Source organism: Phascolarctos cinereus, unplaced genomic scaffold (assembly GCF_003287225.1).
Source record: "Phascolarctos cinereus isolate Bilbo 61053 unplaced genomic scaffold, phaCin_HiC Scaffold_5;HRSCAF=322, whole genome shotgun sequence".
Classification (NCBI taxonomy): Eukaryota; Metazoa; Chordata; class Mammalia; order Diprotodontia; family Phascolarctidae; genus Phascolarctos; species Phascolarctos cinereus.
Window position 1 is genome coordinate 70,357,571 of NW_027555958.1, and position 17,617 is coordinate 70,375,187.

At 38.6% G+C, this 17,617-nt stretch overlaps 1 long non-coding RNA gene across 2 annotated transcripts in view; it reads left to right on the top strand.

Annotated features, from left to right (window-relative positions):
- LOC110217329 (uncharacterized) overlaps positions 1–17,617 on the top strand; it is a 57,446-nt gene that overhangs the window by 23,106 nt on the left and 16,723 nt on the right. Inside the window, exons 2-3 of one of the 2 annotated variants that reach the window (XR_002327022.2) lie at positions 5,804–5,995; positions 6,951–7,068. This is a non-coding gene — a long non-coding RNA (uncharacterized LOC110217329). The remainder of the gene's footprint in view (positions 1–5,803; positions 5,996–6,950; positions 7,069–17,617) is intronic. The other variant, XR_013487495.1, reaches the window with a different exon arrangement.

Here is a 17,617-nt window from a genome sequence, read left to right on the forward strand (position 1 = left end):
TGTGCTTCTTTTGTGATTCTTAGCACCCCTTCAAGTTGAATTTCTTCAGTTTCACAGGTGGCTCACCCATACGGAACTCTCAAAAGGACTACTCACAGCCTGTGAAGGCCCAACACAAGTTATCTCAGTTCAGAAGAAGTAAACCTGTTTCGCCAGTTGACTTCATCTCTTTTTCCAGCAACATGGAAAAACAAATAAACCAGTGGTACTGTAAGGCCTATTCCCCTGGAGGTGTTGGTAGGGTGGAGTGAGAAGAGTGGTATTGTTGGAGGAATCAGTTGTGACCTGCTTGGAGGAGATGAAATTGATTGAGACTTAAACCTCACAGAGGAATCTTTGAAACAGCAAGTTCAAAAGAAAGGGGATCCACTGATGTAGATCAGGGATGATTAGAGTTCATTTGATGGAGGAAAAGGAGCCCTAGACATTTGTAAGCGTTGACCTGATGCTGGCTGAATTATGTAAATTTTGGTTAGATTTCATTTTGCTTTTCATCCTAGGAAATCTGGAAAAAAAAAGGTGGAGAGAGGTTAGGGAAGACTGAGGAACTTTAAATTTTATGCAGGAAAAATAAAGGGAACACATAACAAAAATTAATTTAAACCTAAAACCTTAAAAGGATAAGGAAAAACAGATGACTCTAAGCGGCAATAGGAAAGGTCATTTTAGAAGGTAGCTTCCCTCCCTCTCTCCCTTCCTTTTGTCTTTCCTCCCTCCCTCCCTTCCTCCTCTCTCCCTTCCTTCCTTCCTTCCTTCCTTCCTTCCTTCCTTCCTTCCTTCCTTCCTTCCTTCCTCCCTCCTTTCTTCTTTCCTTCCTTCCAATGGAAGTGTCAACTTTTACTTTAGGTAAACACCCCCTCCCAACCAAAAACATCTATTTAAGGAAGTTTGCTCCTTAAATTTTAAGAGTTCTTTGTCATTCAGTGGGATTGTAAAGGAAATGGGCATAGAATCACAAATCTACAACCAGAAGGAAACTTAGAGGCCACTGAACCCAATCTTTTCATTTGACAGATGAGGAAACTGAGGCACCAAGAGGTTAAGTGACTTGCTCAGGGTAGTCACACAGATAATTTCCAAGTCATGATCTTAACCTAGTTTTTTTCTTTCCTGGATTCAGGAATCTATCCATTATACATTACTGCCTCTCCAATCTTAGGGAGATCAGCAAGGGTTACATTTTAAAGTAGTTTCTTGAATTTCAAGAACCGTTCAAGAGCTTTGTAAAAATTTCAAGACAGGAGCAATTAAATACATAGGACCTTAACTATTCAAATGGATATATTGCTCTCTGATTTAGATGTTAAAACAATAGCAAGTCAGAACTAAAGCGCTGTTAGAGATCATCTGGTAAAGCATCCTCATTTTGCTGATGAAGGAAAGGAGGCTCTGAGAGTTTACATGACCTGCCCAGGTTTCTTGACCTTTGTTCTTTGTAATTTTTCCATTATACTTTGTTAGACTCAAAAAAATGAAAGTTGAGTCAGAGTATACAGAACTGATAATGATGAAAGGGTGGGTGACAAGTTCTTTAGGGGAAAATCTAGGAAATGTGGAAGAAATAATTTATGTAATCAGAAGTCCCTTGGTACTTCCCTTCTTTCCTAATTTATCACCCTTTTCTAGCCTCCACTGATTTCATAGTGGGAAGGGACCAGAGGGGATCTGTTGCTTCTCTCATCCTCTCTCTCCACCCCACCCTGGCCCCCAACTCCTGAACAGGAAGAATCTTCTCTACAAAAAGTATTACAAGCAATCAGGGGTATGCATTTAAGTGCCTTAAAGATGATATCTGATATTGAAGTCTAACACTTAAGTTTTATGTGGTTTCATAATAACATTTTAAAGCCATAGAACTTGTTCATTTTTTATTTTCAGGTTTTTTCCTCCATCGATATGGTTTTTCCTCCTATGTATATAACCAGTTTTGGTTCCTGTTGGAGATATATGTCTGTATATTACTTTAATGTTAAACCTAACAAAACTGAAACTATAGATGGAAAACATAAGAGGGGCCCTTGATCTGGATGAAGATCGCTATTTGGAATGGGAAATTTTGTGAATGAAATACCACCTTACTTAGTAGCTGTGTGACCCTGGCCAAGTCACTTAACCCCAATTGCCTCACCAAAAAAAAAAAAAAGAAATATCACTTGCTGAAATTCTGGATTTAGAGCCAAATTCTACCTATGATACTATGTAACTCTGGAAAAATCACTTACTCTTTCTGAGCCTTACTTTAATCATTTTTAAGATGAGGATGATAGCACATATGGGGTGTTCAGGGAGGTGTAGCATCTCTAGGGTGAGGGCTTGCTGAGCCCTTTTCAGGGCTGCTCATCCACCTTTAGTGTCTACCTGATTCACCCAGCTCTCACTTGTGGTTCCAAGAAGTTGTAGCATGTGCAGGGCCATACCCCGGTAAAACCACCTTGGCAGATGGGCTGATGAGGGTAACTGACAGGTCTCAAACACATCCATGAGTTAGGGGGATGTCTACCCCAAGCATGTGAAGACTTCCCCTAGCAGAATAGAGTGGATAAGAATAATTTGTTCTAACGGCCATGAAAGAGGCTGAAGGAGTGTGGTGGAGTGCTTAGAGTTTGGTCAGACATGGAAGACACCAAGGTCATCCACTGTACCCTGGGCCATTGACAGTCATCTTGACATTTGCCTTGCCAGTGGACCTTGATGAGTCTGGAAAGGAGAGTGAGGCTGATGATGCCGTGCAGCTCTGCCTCCTTTAAATCCAGTTCCTATACAAGTCAAGATACCACCTTATCAGTGCTCCTCTTTGAAAACGGAGGGCAAACAATAGCAATACCTGTAGGATTTATCTAACAAGGCTGTTGTGAGGATAGAATGAGATGATGTGTGTGAAACATTTTGCAAATTTTAAAGCACTATAGGTCCAAGTCCAGATCTGTGATTTCATTGATGTAGAGAACTCCATGTATGGAAAGTCTACCATTGCAGCTCAGAACCTGCTTTGCAACTGTAGTCTTAGAGAATTCACTGGGGCACTGAGAGTTTAAATGGAGTGTCTGGGTTCACCTAGCTAGCGTATGTCAGGCAGGACTGGAATCCAGGTCTGTCTGATAAGGAGGCTAGTTCTCGAGCCCCTATGTCACAGTATACCATACTATGTTTTTCTTTCCATAGAATAGTACGTAGAAGTATAAGCAATTTATAAGTGCTTTTTCTGTCTATATACATATGTTCCTTCTTTTTTTTTTCTCACTGATGGAACCATTTTCCCAAGTACTTGAAACCTTGGAACCGTTTCTGACTCTCGTCTCACATTATTTAGGTGACCATATAAATCAACTAGCAAGGCCTGTTAATTCTACTTTCACAAGATCTCTCATATGTATTCCCTCCTTTCCACTCCCATTACAACCCCCTCTAGTTCAAGCTGTTATCTTTTCTAGCTTAGACTATTGTGTTAGTCTCCAAACTGTTCTCCCTGGGTCCATTGTCTCTCATCCATTCTTCACAGAGCTACCAAAATAAGCTTCCTAGTGTACAGATTTTATCATGACATTTCCCTGCTCCAAAGACTTCAATAGCTCCCTATGGACTAGAGGATAAAATATAAGCTCCCTAGCCTGTCATTTAGATCCCTACAAGGTGTGGCTTCAACTTATTTTCTAAACTTATTTCACACTACTCTCAGCCAAATTGTATGACTAGCTGTTGTTGAAACTTGTCATCCCTCTGTGAATTTGCCTAGATCATCCTCCATGCCTGGAATGCATTCTCTCCTTATCTTTCTATGGCTGTTGAATATTTTTCTTTCTTCAAGTACCACTTAAAGTCTTGCTCCAAATAGACATCCTAGATCTTCCTAGGTAGATTGCTTTTTTTTCTCAAAATTTGCTTTGAACACTTACTCTTTTTTTTATCCCTATAACATTCTATCTTGTATTATACTTTTTCCACCTTAATTTCTCTCAGTCTCAGTTTCCTCATCTGTAAAATGAGAATAATAACTATTTCACTAAAGTGCTGTGAAGATCAGATGAGATAATATATGTAAAGCACTTTGCCAACCTTAAAGTGCTGTAAAAATATTATCTATTATTATGTTAGCCCTCCCCCCTTTCAGCTTCCCTTCATGCGAATGTAAGCTCTTTGAGGGCTAAGGGCTTTCTCATTTGCTTATATTTCTATCTCCAGCTTTTATTTATTACATTTATTAAGAACCTACTGTATGCCAGGGACTGTGCTAAGTGCTGGGGATACAAAGAAAGGCCCTTACTCTCAAGGATCTCACAATCTAATGGGGGAGATAACATGAAAATAACTATTTACAAATAGACTATATACAAAATAAATTGGGAATAATTAATAGAGGGGGGAATTATTAATAAATTAATAGAGGGAATTAATAGAATTAAGAAAGATCAGGAAAAGCTTCTTGTAGAAGGCAGGATTTTAGCTGAATCTTGAAGAAAGCCAGGGAAACCAGGAGATGGAGACAAAAAGGGAGAACATCCCACGTAGGGGGATTGATAGTGAAAATGCCCTGAGTCAGGAGATGAGTATCTTGTTCCTGGAACAGAAGCCAGAGCTACTGGATCAAAGAGTACTTGGGAATGGGAGTGGGGGAATAAATGTAAGGTGTAAGAAGACTGGAAAGGTGTGTGTGTGTGTGTGTGTGTGTATGGGCAGGTTATGAAAAGCTTTGAATGTCAAACAGAAGTTTTATATTTGATCTGGAAGGTGAGAGAGAGAGAGACATTGAAGTTTATTGAATAGATGTGTGTATTTAATAAATGGTCTCTCTCTGTCTCTATCTTCCCATCCATCCATCCATCCATCCATCCATCCATCCATCCATCCATCCATCCATCTGTCTTGTATGTCTTTACTACTATTACTACTACTAATATGATAATAATAATAATAATAATAATATTAATAATAATAAATTAAGATCATGGATGATGTCATTTTTCATCTTTGTATCCCCAGCATGTAGACCAGTGTAGTCATGCACATAATAGATGTTTAATAAATATTTGTTGGATTGAATTGAGTCTGGAAATAGATGTTTAATAGTAATTGATTTGGTTAGCATTATGGATAAGGTTACAGAGATAACTTGCTTCACTGAAAAACTGGTAATTAGTTCTATAATTAGATTAAGGATTTAGATAGTAATTATTCACCAAAAGATTAAGCAATCTTTATCAAGTGTGGTTTTGAGTTTCAGGTTAATATGTGATGTTGGATAAAGTGAAATATTAGCATAAGTAGTTTGAGCCAGAGTTCACAGAAAATCAAAGAAGGTTGGAATAGAAAGGAAAGGAATCTCAGGGATCATGACGCCCAAGATCTTTCTTTGAGCGCTGGGCTCCTTTACAAAATTCCTAACAAGTGATTTTTTCAGTTTATTTTTGAGCAGCAGCATTGTTGGGGGATCTATGACTTCCTGAGACAGCCCATTCCATTGTTGGCTCACTCTGTTTTTTATATTGGGTTAAAGACCTGTTTCACTATAACTTCTACCCATTGGTGTTAATTCTTTCTGGTGCCATTATTCTTCACCCTTGAGAGGTGAGAGAATATATACCCAATTCTTCTATGTGATAGCTCTACAAATATTTGAAGACGTGTCATTTGTCTCCTAAATTTTCTTTTATCTGGGCTAAACATCTGTGTGTCTTTTGATGAATGATGATGACAATAACAACAATAACATATGATTTCAAGTCTACAATAACATATGATTTCAAGTCTCCTCACCATCCTGACTACCTTTATGTGTGCTCCAGGTTTTTTGTTGCTCTTTCTACAGTGTACCACTCAGCCCTGAACACACTACTCCAGGTGTGATTTGACCAACTAAGAGGAATTATTCCTTCCCATGTTCTGGACACTATTAGAGGCAGCTAGCTGGTGGTACAGTGGATAGAGTTCTGGACCCCAAATCAGATAGAACTGAATTCAAATCCTGACACAGTCACTTGCTCAGACACTTTCATCCCAGGTAAGTAATTTAATCTTTGTTTGTCTCAGTTTCTTCAACTCTAAAATGAGGATAATAATAGCACCTACCCCATAGGGTTGTTTTGAGGGTCAAATGGGATAATATTTGTAAAAAGTGCTTAGCACAGTGCCTGGTATATAGTAAACACTATATAAATGAGTATTACTTACCGTTTCCTATTACTTGTGGGCAATTCACCTAACGCCTTTCAGCCTCAGTTTCCTCATGTGTAAAATGGGACTACTACTACTACTACTAGTACTACTACTACCACTTCATAGAGTTGTCATAAGAATCAATTAAGATAGCATACATAAAGCACTTTTGCAAAGCTCAAGGTGCTAAATAAATGTGAGCTATTATTATTCTTATTGTTTATAACAATATGAATGCAGCTTAATATTGTAAGAACAGCATGGCATAGTGGATATAGAGCTGGCTTCAGAATTAGGAAGTTAACAAGTCAAGTCAAGTGCATCTATCATGTGCCAGAAGGCCTGATTTCATCTCCTGCCCCTGATACACACTGGTTATGTGACCTTGGGAGCTCAAGTAACTTAAGCTCCCAGTCAGTATCCCAGATAACTTTTAAAAACTCTGAGTGCAGAGCATGTGTTGATCTGCATTGGTAGAGGGAATTTTCTTTTCAGGAGTTCCTTCTACAAGTGAACCCACAGGTCTTGTCCAGAAAAAGTATTGCTGTCAACTCTTTGGGAGCAATTTCCCAATATTTATAGATTTGAATGAGTTTGTGGTCAACTAAAAAATCCTGGGTTTTCACAGGAACTCTTCTCCAGCCAAAGCTACTTCATTCTATACTTGCATGGTTGATTTTTTTTTTGTCCCAACTGCAGGATGTTATATTTCTTCCTATTAAATAATATCTTTTTACATTTTGACCTTCCAAATTCTACTCTACTGAGATCTTTTTTGGTCTTGGTTTTTTCTAATGTAGTAGTTAAGACTCATAGCTTCCACAAAATTGATATGCCGCATCTTTCTTCATTCAAGTCACTGGGAAAGTTTTACCAGGATGTGGTTGCTGTGCATGCTACAGCTTCTTGGAGCCACAGGTAAGAGTTGGGTGAATCCAGTGAACACCAAAGGTGGATAACCAGCCCTGAAAAGGGCTCAGCAAGTCCTCACCCCCAATGTGCTAGTCCTCCCTGAACACCCAGGTTGGATTAGGATTTGTTGAATAGGATCAGGATGGCTAACATTACCAACTAGTGCTTTGATTTGAAATCCAGAAAAATTTAAGTTGATGGCATTTTTCTTGTAGTTTTATAGTATTTAAAAGGGAAAATAAGGTTACCTTTGAATGACATTTAAACTTTTCAAAATTAAATTAAATTTTTAAATAAAAATATATTTTCTTTCTTTTCTACCTTCCCTGAATTAAAAACAAAACAAAAAGCTTGTAATAAATATGCATAGCCAAGCAGACAAACTCTTTAAATATCCATTTACAAAAATCCATGTGTAATTCTGCATCTTGATTCCATCACTTCTCCGCCAGGCAGCATTATTCATGATCAGTTCTCTATGATCTTCATTGGTTATTGCATTGATCAGAGTTAAGTCTTTCAAAGTTGTTTGTGAATGACTTATTCTTAGTGAACCCATGTTATTTTGTAGTGACTGAAACTTTTATTTTAAATCCTCACACACCATCTGCTTAATAATCTATTTTAAAAATTTCCCAAGGAGATAGACAGCTATTGCTTGTAGAACTTAAAATCTTTTCCCTTTTGAAAACTGGGACACATGACTGTCTCTATGCTGTATGATCTTTTCCTATTCTATATTTCTGTCCTAAACCACCCCCCTGAAAAAAAAAACACAACTGCCCACTTCTTTTCTGCATCTCTTTCTCTAATACATTTCTGTTTCCTTTTCTATTAATCCTTATTTACTGTAAAATTATCAACTTAGTTCCCCATGAGTGGAAAAAATTTTCTTGATTCACCATTGGTGTCTAATGCTTAAGCTATCTAGGAATCTCTTGGCTGAGGCCAGAGGGTCTTGTGATCACTGCCATTCTGTGCTTTATCTTCCCTTTTGGTTTACCAAAAGGGTTTATTCCTCTTCAATTCCTCTTCAAGGTTCCACAGTGCTCCAATTTTACCCTTATCTCAGTTTTCTGAGGTACAATTCTATTTTTGGTTCTAATCTAAGGGATCCTACCCAGTAAGGGGTAGAGTGGGGAGTAAAAATGTATCCAGTGTAAAAATATGAGTCAGATATGAAATAAGTAGTTTTATCCCCACACAAAAATAGAACAGTAAGCAACAAAGGATCATTAAATGATTAAAACTGATTAAATAAAAATAGCTAATATTTATATAGCACTTACTATGTGCTAGGCTCTTTTCAGTGATCACATTTGGCCTTCACAAAAACCCTGGAAAACAGACGCTATTATAATCTTCATTTTACAGATGGGGAAACTGAGGTAAATAGGTTAAGTGACTTGCCCAGGGTCACACAGTTAGTAATTGTCTGAGACAGATTTGAACTCAGGACATCCTGACGCCAGTCTAGTTGCTCTATCCACTGAACCACCTAGCTCATATTCAAGCCTTGTTGGGAAATTTACACTAGCGTTTTCATGAGCTATCTTACATTTCTCTTTCACCGAGGACAGCATGTGGACTCTTTCTTTGGGTAATTTTTCTCTTTGCAGGTGGCTCTTTGCTTCCAATCAAGTCTATCTTTGAGACTTTTCTTTCTGTAACTGCTTTAGTAGCTGATACCTCTGTGCTTGCATCCCCAAGAAGGCCAGAAGATACCAGCGCCCTATATCAAAGGAAACAAGTTGCAGACAGGAGGTAGTCCCGTCCGTAACAGGATTGTTAAAAGGGGGCATGAGCTCATGGCTTGTGGCCAGAAGAGTGACTCTCAAGAGCTCAGAGAATTGTCTTTAGCTCGCAGGATGTAAAGAAGCCAATGAGTTTCTCCTTTTTAGATCCACAAGTTCCAGCTCAGCAGCCACATTGAAGTCACTATGGCAAATACCCATGCTTTTTTTAAAGTGCTTTGAGGTTGGAGGGAGGCATGAGGGCCTCCTCCATCATGTAGATCCAAGGGGTGCTATAGGTGTCAGTTCCTAGTAGAGGCTTGATAACTCAGTTGTACCTTGAACATGAAATACCAAAGGATTGAAACTGGGGCCAAAACTGGGGACCAGGAGTCTGGAACACTTCTCTATGTACCGGCTCCCTGGCACACTCTCTAAACCTTCATGTATGGACCCCATATCTCCCAACTCCTTTTAGGGTAAATGTTTGCGGTCAAGGTTAATTGAAAGGGAAAGCTCAAGATTCTTCTTTGCTTTTTTCTTTCCTAGTTTGCCAAGTGAGGTTTCAGGCTTAGACTCGGATTAGTTTATGAGTTGATATAAAGGTTCGAGTTCCATTGAGCTAGAGCTATGGTTACATTGCACAAATTGAGAAGAAGATTTATAGATTTTATGCAAAGTTCATAACCTTTAGCTGGGTTTGGTTGACAGAGCTAATAGAATAATGTGCTTAGCAAAGCAGCTGGAATTTTTTCTTTTTTCTTTCTTTCTTTTTCAATTTTAGAAGATTAGGTGGAACCAAAGCTACCTTCTCCACTCCATAGAGGGTGAAAGTTCCTCATTAGGGTCAAAGATACATGCCATTTTCATCAAACTGTGAAATTTATGCAACATTAGAATTAGGCATTCACACCACTTATGCTGGATTTTATTTGAGCGCTTATATCGAAATGAGAAAAATGAGACACTGGTGATGTTGAAAGTCATCATCCATAATCTTGAAAAGCAAAACTACTGATTGATTTTTATAAATAGAGGATATTTGATTCACAAATAGAAGAAGATAAAGCCATCCTATAGAAGACAATGTGAAATATTCGTTACAGAACTGGTAACTATTTACAAAAGAATTGAGAATAAGGGGATTATAAGGGCTAAAGACTGGACTTATGATTTCATTTGTAAAGGATGTTTCCAGATGAAGAAACTCCCTCTATCAATGTAGACCAGCATCTTCTCCATAACTTAAGAGTCTTGCAGAGTTCCTAGAGCATTGAGAGATTAAATGCTTTGCCCAGGGTTAGGCAGTTAGTATGTGTCAGAGGCAAGACTTGAACCCATATATTCCTGGGTTTAAGGCCAGCTTTCTATCCACTATGTACCATGCTGTCTCTGCTATATGATCATAGTGTCATAGATTTCATTTTGCTTTTTGAGGTTTTATCTCTGCCTTCTGTTTTTATAACATGGTCATTTCCCCTTTAAGTCTTCCCACCCACAGCTCAACTCCACTTTTTAGTAAAAAAAAGCATTTAAACAAAGCTAATAAATACAGTGGCTATATCTGACAGTATCTTGTGGGCCAGGACACTAATGGAACTGGGGTTGCTTGACTTAACCCCAACACTGTTACAAGATCAACGGGATTGTTGTGAGCCGACATTGTGGAGCAGACCTGGGGTAGTTTGAATTAAATTTGTCTCCAAGTGGCTTGACCTGGGACTCACCAATGAACCTGTAGGGACAATGAATATATAAAGACAGTTCTTAGACTCTTAAGGAGAGCTCTAGAGACTCCAGGGAACTTTCTTGTCAATTGCTTTTATCTTTTTTTGGGGGGTAGGATGTTTATCTGCTTTTATTTATTTATTTTTGTTGACTGCCCTGTACTGCCTTGTGGAATTTTTTTTTTTTTAGTGAGGCAATCGGGGTTAAGTGACTTGACCAAGGTCACACAGCTACTACATGTCTAGTGTTTGGTCTGAGGCCGGATTTGAACTCAGGTCCTCCTGACTTCAGGGCCGGTGCTCTATCCACTGCACCATCTAGCTGCCCCTGGAATTCTTTTTCTTGCAAGTTATGGAATATGTTTGTATGAAAGACTCTGAGTGGTCCATTTTACTGGATGTATAACCATAACCAGTGTACGTATATACCACATCCAAAATTCTTAGACATTTTGTCTTAAGTGAATCCCTTTGATCATTCAGAAAGGAGAGTCATCCATCTTTTACTGAGAGAAGAGAGGTGTGCTTCATTACCAGTTCTCTCTCTGTGTAAGGCTCTTAACGACTGAAATGCTGCCACCTGACTTGGTAAAATCTTTGGCAAATTGTAGATCCTTTCTGGACCTCAGTTTTCTCACTTGTAACAAAAGGGGTGCAACTAGATAATAACATTTGTTGAGAATCTTACAGATTCAAAGCGGAACCTTATTATCTTACAGGCTGCAAAGTGCTGTTTTTCCAATCTCATTTGATCCCTATGACAACCACACAAGGCAGGTATTGCAGAAATTATTATGCCCATTTTCCAGATAAGGAAACAGAGGCTTAGCAAGGCTAAGTGACTTTCCCATAGCCATATAAATAGTAGTTGCAAGAGGTATGATTTGAATATACATCTTTCCTGATTTCAAGTTCAGTGTTCTTTCCATTGTAACCCCCTGCCTCCCTTGGAGGATCCTCATAATTGTAACTAGAAATTTTGGTGTTTGTGTGAGAGCCCAGTGCGGGAGAAAAGGAAAACATGGCCTGGGAAACTACCATGAAAAAGAAACAATGTAAGGTTGGGCTGGTGAGAAATTCACCTGCAGTGCAGCAAGGCTTTGGGATCCCATCTTTGGGTTGCACCTGCCTTCATCTTTGTACTATGGATGGATTTCATGGGAGCCTCTCAGGGAGATGTAGTCACCATGGGGGAAGCATGGTCTGCTCCTCCACAATGAAGTCAACAATGCAGGGAACAAGAGGAGATGGGGGTGAGGGGAAGCAGTTTGAATGGCATGATGTCAGTTGTCTCTCTTGATCTCAGGAAGTGCTGAGAACATGGAGCAGTCCACTGGCAAGATAGTGGTGGTATGTCTTGGGTGGCAATTGGGGCAGCCCACTGGCACCATAGTGGTGGAATGTCTGGGGTGGCAATTGAAGCCTGCTAAGAAGTGGGACAGGTTGTGCTGTAGGAGTTCTCATGCGAGTCGGATGGGTGGTTGGGAAGATAAATCTCTCAGTTTGTCCCCCACATACTTAGTTCCTGTTGGGGAATTTCTCAGCTTAGGTTCCTGGAGAGCCCAGGGAAAATCTCACTTATCAGTGGGCCTAGCAGACTGGAATTCAAATAACCTGAGAATCTGATTGAAAAGACAGTAGTAAGTTTGTTGTAAGCTAGTTTAGGTGGCACATACTGGAAAGTGATTCCCCAACAAAGGATTAATCTTGCTTTAAGTAGATCTTGTGCCCTAATATCTAGTCCCCTCTCCAAACATTACCAAAGTCAATCAGCAACATTCTGTGGCAATGCAGGATACATAAGTAGCACCTTTTACAGGAAAGGAAGTGGTAGAGGAAGGGGGAAACAACAGAGGGAAATGGAAGATTTCTAGGGTATATTTAGAATGTAACTGGTAGGATTTATTATCAGGATGATAAAATATTTGGTGTTCAAAAGCAGGAAAGAAAAGATGGGAACCAATTATTTTGCAATAGTTAAATAAATCTACTTGATCTAAGACAGCAAACTTGAGGGAATCATTAAGAGAAAGCTACAGGCATCTCCTATCCAGGACAACAAATAGTTTTTACAACAGGGCATCAGACCATCTGCTTTACTGTGTCCTGGAATAATTTGTTCTATTTTATTTCTCCTTCAACCCCTCAATTTCCATCATAATAAGGAGGCCCAGTCTTTTCCCCTAGAGTCCAGGCCCATTTGACACCCATTCCTCATTTTGGGGTTACTGAGGTAACCACTCTCTCTTGCTGATGTGCTGTTATGGAAATTAGGGTGGAGGAAGGCAGCTTTCTGGTGCTGCCAGCCAGGAAGGACACTCCCAAAGCTACAAGGAGAAGCTAGGAAAAGAAGCAAAGTCTGTTAATTTAAGTCTCTTTGAAGCTATTCTGTAAATCTTCCCCTTGGCTTCCCTGTGATTCAAGGAAGAGGTTCTACCTGTTGAGGGTTGGGTGGTTGGAGGGAATTAATTTTCTTTACTGGCAGGACAGAACAAAATCAAAGTATAAAGCCCATGCCTTGCCTCAGGCATTCTAGCTGCTGAAGCAAAGTGTACATTTTATTGATCGAGGTTTTCTCACTTCAGATGGCTCCCTTCAGTTCCCTTGTATAGCTTTTCATTAAATGGTGGCTGAGGTTGTGACCTTTGGGGAACGATCTGCAGCTCTACCTATGATGTAGATCAGAACCACTTTTGTAACCTAGGTTTGTTGAAATGTTGCCTTAAAGAGCTGTTGTACTTTGCTGTGAGATTTGTGTGTAAGTAGGGAATATTTGGGAGAGAGCAGAGTGAGAGAGAAGTGGAGAAGATCATCTTAAGTACATTAAGAGCAAGAGAAGGAATTAAACTTGGGCAGGAGTTTGTTAGATGAGCAGTTTGGGAGACAGAAGGACAATACTCTTGGTGTTCTGGATGGATTTATATCTGGTGGCAATAGTTAAGATGTCTGAAAAATGTAGTAAGGTGTTCTATGAGCCTCAAATATATGCTCTTACAGTGTCAGGTATTATCATTATTGTGATGAGGGCATGGTAGGGAAGGTGGAGAGGCAGTACATCTCTCTAAATTTCAGTGGTCCCTGGAAAAAACTCCATTGCCCCAGCTTAGTTTTAGCTCTGATGATTGCTAAGTGACCTCCTAGCTCTAATAAACCAAGGAGATAAAATAGAACTTGCTAACCTTTTTCTTAAAAGACAAAATAAAATCACTAACACTTAAAGCTAGTCAATATTTGTTGTTTGAAAGGCACTGTGTTAGACAATTGATAACTAGACAAGTCAATACAAATTAACATAGGGTTATAGAGCCTCATTTGTTCTTAGCTGCCATATTTTCTTCAGTCTGTCTGGATCCCTGGAGAGTAAATGATTTATGTGCTGGTCTACTTGCTTCAATTTTTCTCAGTTACATGATCAAACTGATCTAACCGGTTGAGCACATCCTTGTAAAAAATTTTATTGAAACTATCCACCCAAAGCTTAGCTCAGAAGAGGTAACAGTGGCAGGTTAAATACCTGGCATTCCACCCAAGGAGTCTACAAATATTTGACTCTGGAAACATATCTTACTACCATGCAACCATCACCCCTCTGTCTAATTGGTGTGTAAACTCTGTTGTTAGAAATGTACAGTAACTTATTAGTTTTTCCATTTTACCGTGCCTTAAAGTAACTGTTGTACATCTTCTTGACTTACTGTTTCTCCAATAAATAGTGTGACACTTACCTATTCTGACTTCACAGGGTTTTTCTGACCAACTAGAAAAACTAATATTCAACCTGAATGTTAGGGCAAGACAATATAATTTAGAGATAAGAGACAAAGAACTGCCACATTTCAATATTTTGGTTTGATCTAAACCCCTCAACAATTCACTGAAATAGCTGAAATTTGGTATGTATCCCTTAGATATAGCAGAGAGAACCAAAGTATTCCCTCTGACCTCTTGCTAATGATCATAGTCAATAATCGTAGTTCTGCAGAACAGATAGCTTTAGTCAGGAAGTACCAGATGGAGGATTCCATCCTTCAAAGACTTATGTCCACTCTGGATCCCTGTAGCTCAGAGGTTCTCAACCTTTTTTTTTTTTTGTCATGGGCCCCCTTTGGCTTTCTGGTGAAGTCTATGAATCCCTTTTAAAAAATAATGTATTTTTAAAAGCATAAAATATAGAGGGTTACAAATGAACCAATTATATTATAACATAGTTATCAAAATATATGAAAAAGCCCAAGTTCATGGTTCTCAGGTTAAGGATATCTTCACAGAATGCTATAACCCTTTTGCCTTCATGTTGAGGTTCTGTGCTAGGTTATAATGATCTATCCACTTGTGCTGATAGGATGACCATAATCCTTGTATAGTTCTGGCTAGAGTCTTTCCTATCTTCTAGCACTTGATTAGATATAATATCATGAAGGATCTATTTTCTTCATGTTCAAAGATTGGCAAGGTAAACTCATACTATCTCAGAATAGGAAAGGGCCTCACAGATCACTTAATCTAACTCACCCCTTACCAAGAATCCCTTTTATAACTCTTCCAAAGGTGGTTATCTGGCACCTGCCTTAAGAACTCTCATCATGAGGAAATCACTACTCCGTAGGTATCCTGTATTCTACTTGTGAATAGCTCTAATTTTTAGGACATCTCTTTTCCTTAATCCTGAATATGGGAAAAAGGACACAGTAGTACAAAAATATTTATAATAGCTCTTTTTTTTTTGGTGGCAAAGAGTTGGAAATTGAGGGGATGCCCATCAGTTGGGGAATGGCTGAACAAATTATGGTATAAGACTATAATGGAGTACTATTGTGCTATAAGAAATGACAAGCAGGCTGATTTCGGAAAAACCTGGAAAGACTTACATAAATTGATACAAAGTGAAGTGAGCAGAACCAGGAGAACATTGTACATAGTAACAGTAACATCATATGATGATCAACTGTGAATGACTTGGCTATTCTCAATAATACGACGATCCAAGACAATTCCAAAGGACTCAGGTTGAAAAAAGTGATCCACATCCAGAGAAAGAACTGGTGGAGTCTGAATACAGACCAAAACATAGTATTTGTCACTTTCTTTATTTTTTTATGTTTTTTGGGGGTCTGTTTCTTCTTCCACATGACTAATATAGAAATATTTTGTGTAATTGCACATATATAATATATCAAATTGCTTACTGTCTTAGGGAGAGAGAAAATGAGGGAGGCAGAAAATTTGGAACACAAAATTTGTCTTGACATGTAACTGGTAAAAAATAAACTACTACTAAAAAAGAAAATTTAAAAATCCTGAATATGCCTTTCTAGAACTTCCACCTGTTGCTTCTAGTTTCGCTCTTTGGGAACAAGCAGAAAAAGTCCAATTCCCCCTCTATGTGACAGCCCAATACTTGGAGGTTTCATGTCCTTCCCCTCTCCTCTAGCTAAGTCTTCCCCTTTCCAAACTAAACTTCCCCAATTCCTTCAACTGATCCTCTATAGCATAGCCATCAGCCCTTGTACTGTCCTGGTTGCCTTCTTGTGAACATATTCCAGTTTATTAATATCTTTCCTAAAATGTACTATGCAGAATTGCGTGCAATGATCCAGGAGTGCTCTGACCAGGGTATAGTATAGTGGTAGTACTGCCTTTTCGTTCTGGACACCATTTCTCTCTTAATGAAATCTAAGGTCACGTTGACTTCCATGTCATATTATTGACTCATATTAAGGTAGGTAGTATGGTTCAATGGAAAGAACCCTAGGTCTAGAGTCATAGAAACTAGACTTAAGTGCTATCTCTGATGCTTACTATCTGTGTTACCTTGGGCCAAGTCACCTAAACTCCATGGTGTTTAGATTCTTCATCTATAAAATGAGTTTGCTTGGTAAGATGGCCACTAAGGTCCCTTTGAGTAATAGATATGAAGTCCTAAAATGCTCAGTTATCTTTCAAATGAATTGATTAGCATGCTTCCTAATCCTATACTTGCGTAGTTGATTTTTTGAAACCAAGTGTAGATAGTTATCCCTACTTAATTTAAATTTATTAGTTTTGGCTTATAATATTAACCTATCAGGATAAAAAAAAAGGATCTTAACTGTCATCAAACGGGGTAAAATTTTAGCCTATGAGATCCCACCTGTCTTTTCTCTGAACTCTTTAAAATTTGGTTTCCCAAAAATCTAGAGTATATAATAGACTGCCTGTCTTTCCCATTTTTATTAGCTGGGGACTCAACACTTCCCCTCAAGGTTCCTATAATTTCTTTCTTTAAAAAAATAATATTAAAAATTCTGAAATTAACAAACATTGATTAAAACAATTATTTCCACATACAGTGGTTCAGGAGGGGATTGCATATGAAATTGTGGATTTCTATCGTGCAAACCTTGCTTGGTCTTATCAATTCTACTTCATCAAATTTATTGATAAGAATGAGGTCCAGAATAGCAATTTTCTTTTGTTGTTTTTTTCTCTGTATTTTGAAGAACAAAATAGTTATTAAATCAATTCAAGAATTTGCCAAATTCTCTGGTTTTAGCAGAATGGACTTCTAGCAGGAAACTGTGAAAGCAAGTGAGTCAGGCTGGTTGAGAATCTATCCTTATCAGGGTCTGGTTCCCTGATGGGGTCCTTTGACAAATGCAATCAAAATAACCTACTGACCCACATTGGCCTTAACTCAGTTTATTGGTTGACTTTCCTGAAAGAAAGATCATAGTGTCCAAGGACCTTATTTATTTAACATCAACATGACTGTAAAGTAGAAGGACTCTGGCCCATGCTGCTTACGTTTCTTGTATTGACCTTTGTTAGGGATTTTGAGCTCAGCTTGGAATTCCAATTCTACTGTGGTTAATCTGTCGATCACTGCTCCCAAATCTGACTGAGTTTTGAGATTGTACTGGATTTCATTTTCTTTTGACTGGTCTATAATAATTCTAGGGCTAATTTTGACTCCTGTTCTGTACCTTAATAGTTCATGTCTCCTACCTTGTTGGTTTCTAATCAAGATTCTGTTGTCTGTTCCTAGCAGTCAGCTCTGATAACAGTAATCAGAAATAATGCCCTTCTCTATGAGGATTCAATTTCTGATCATCATTA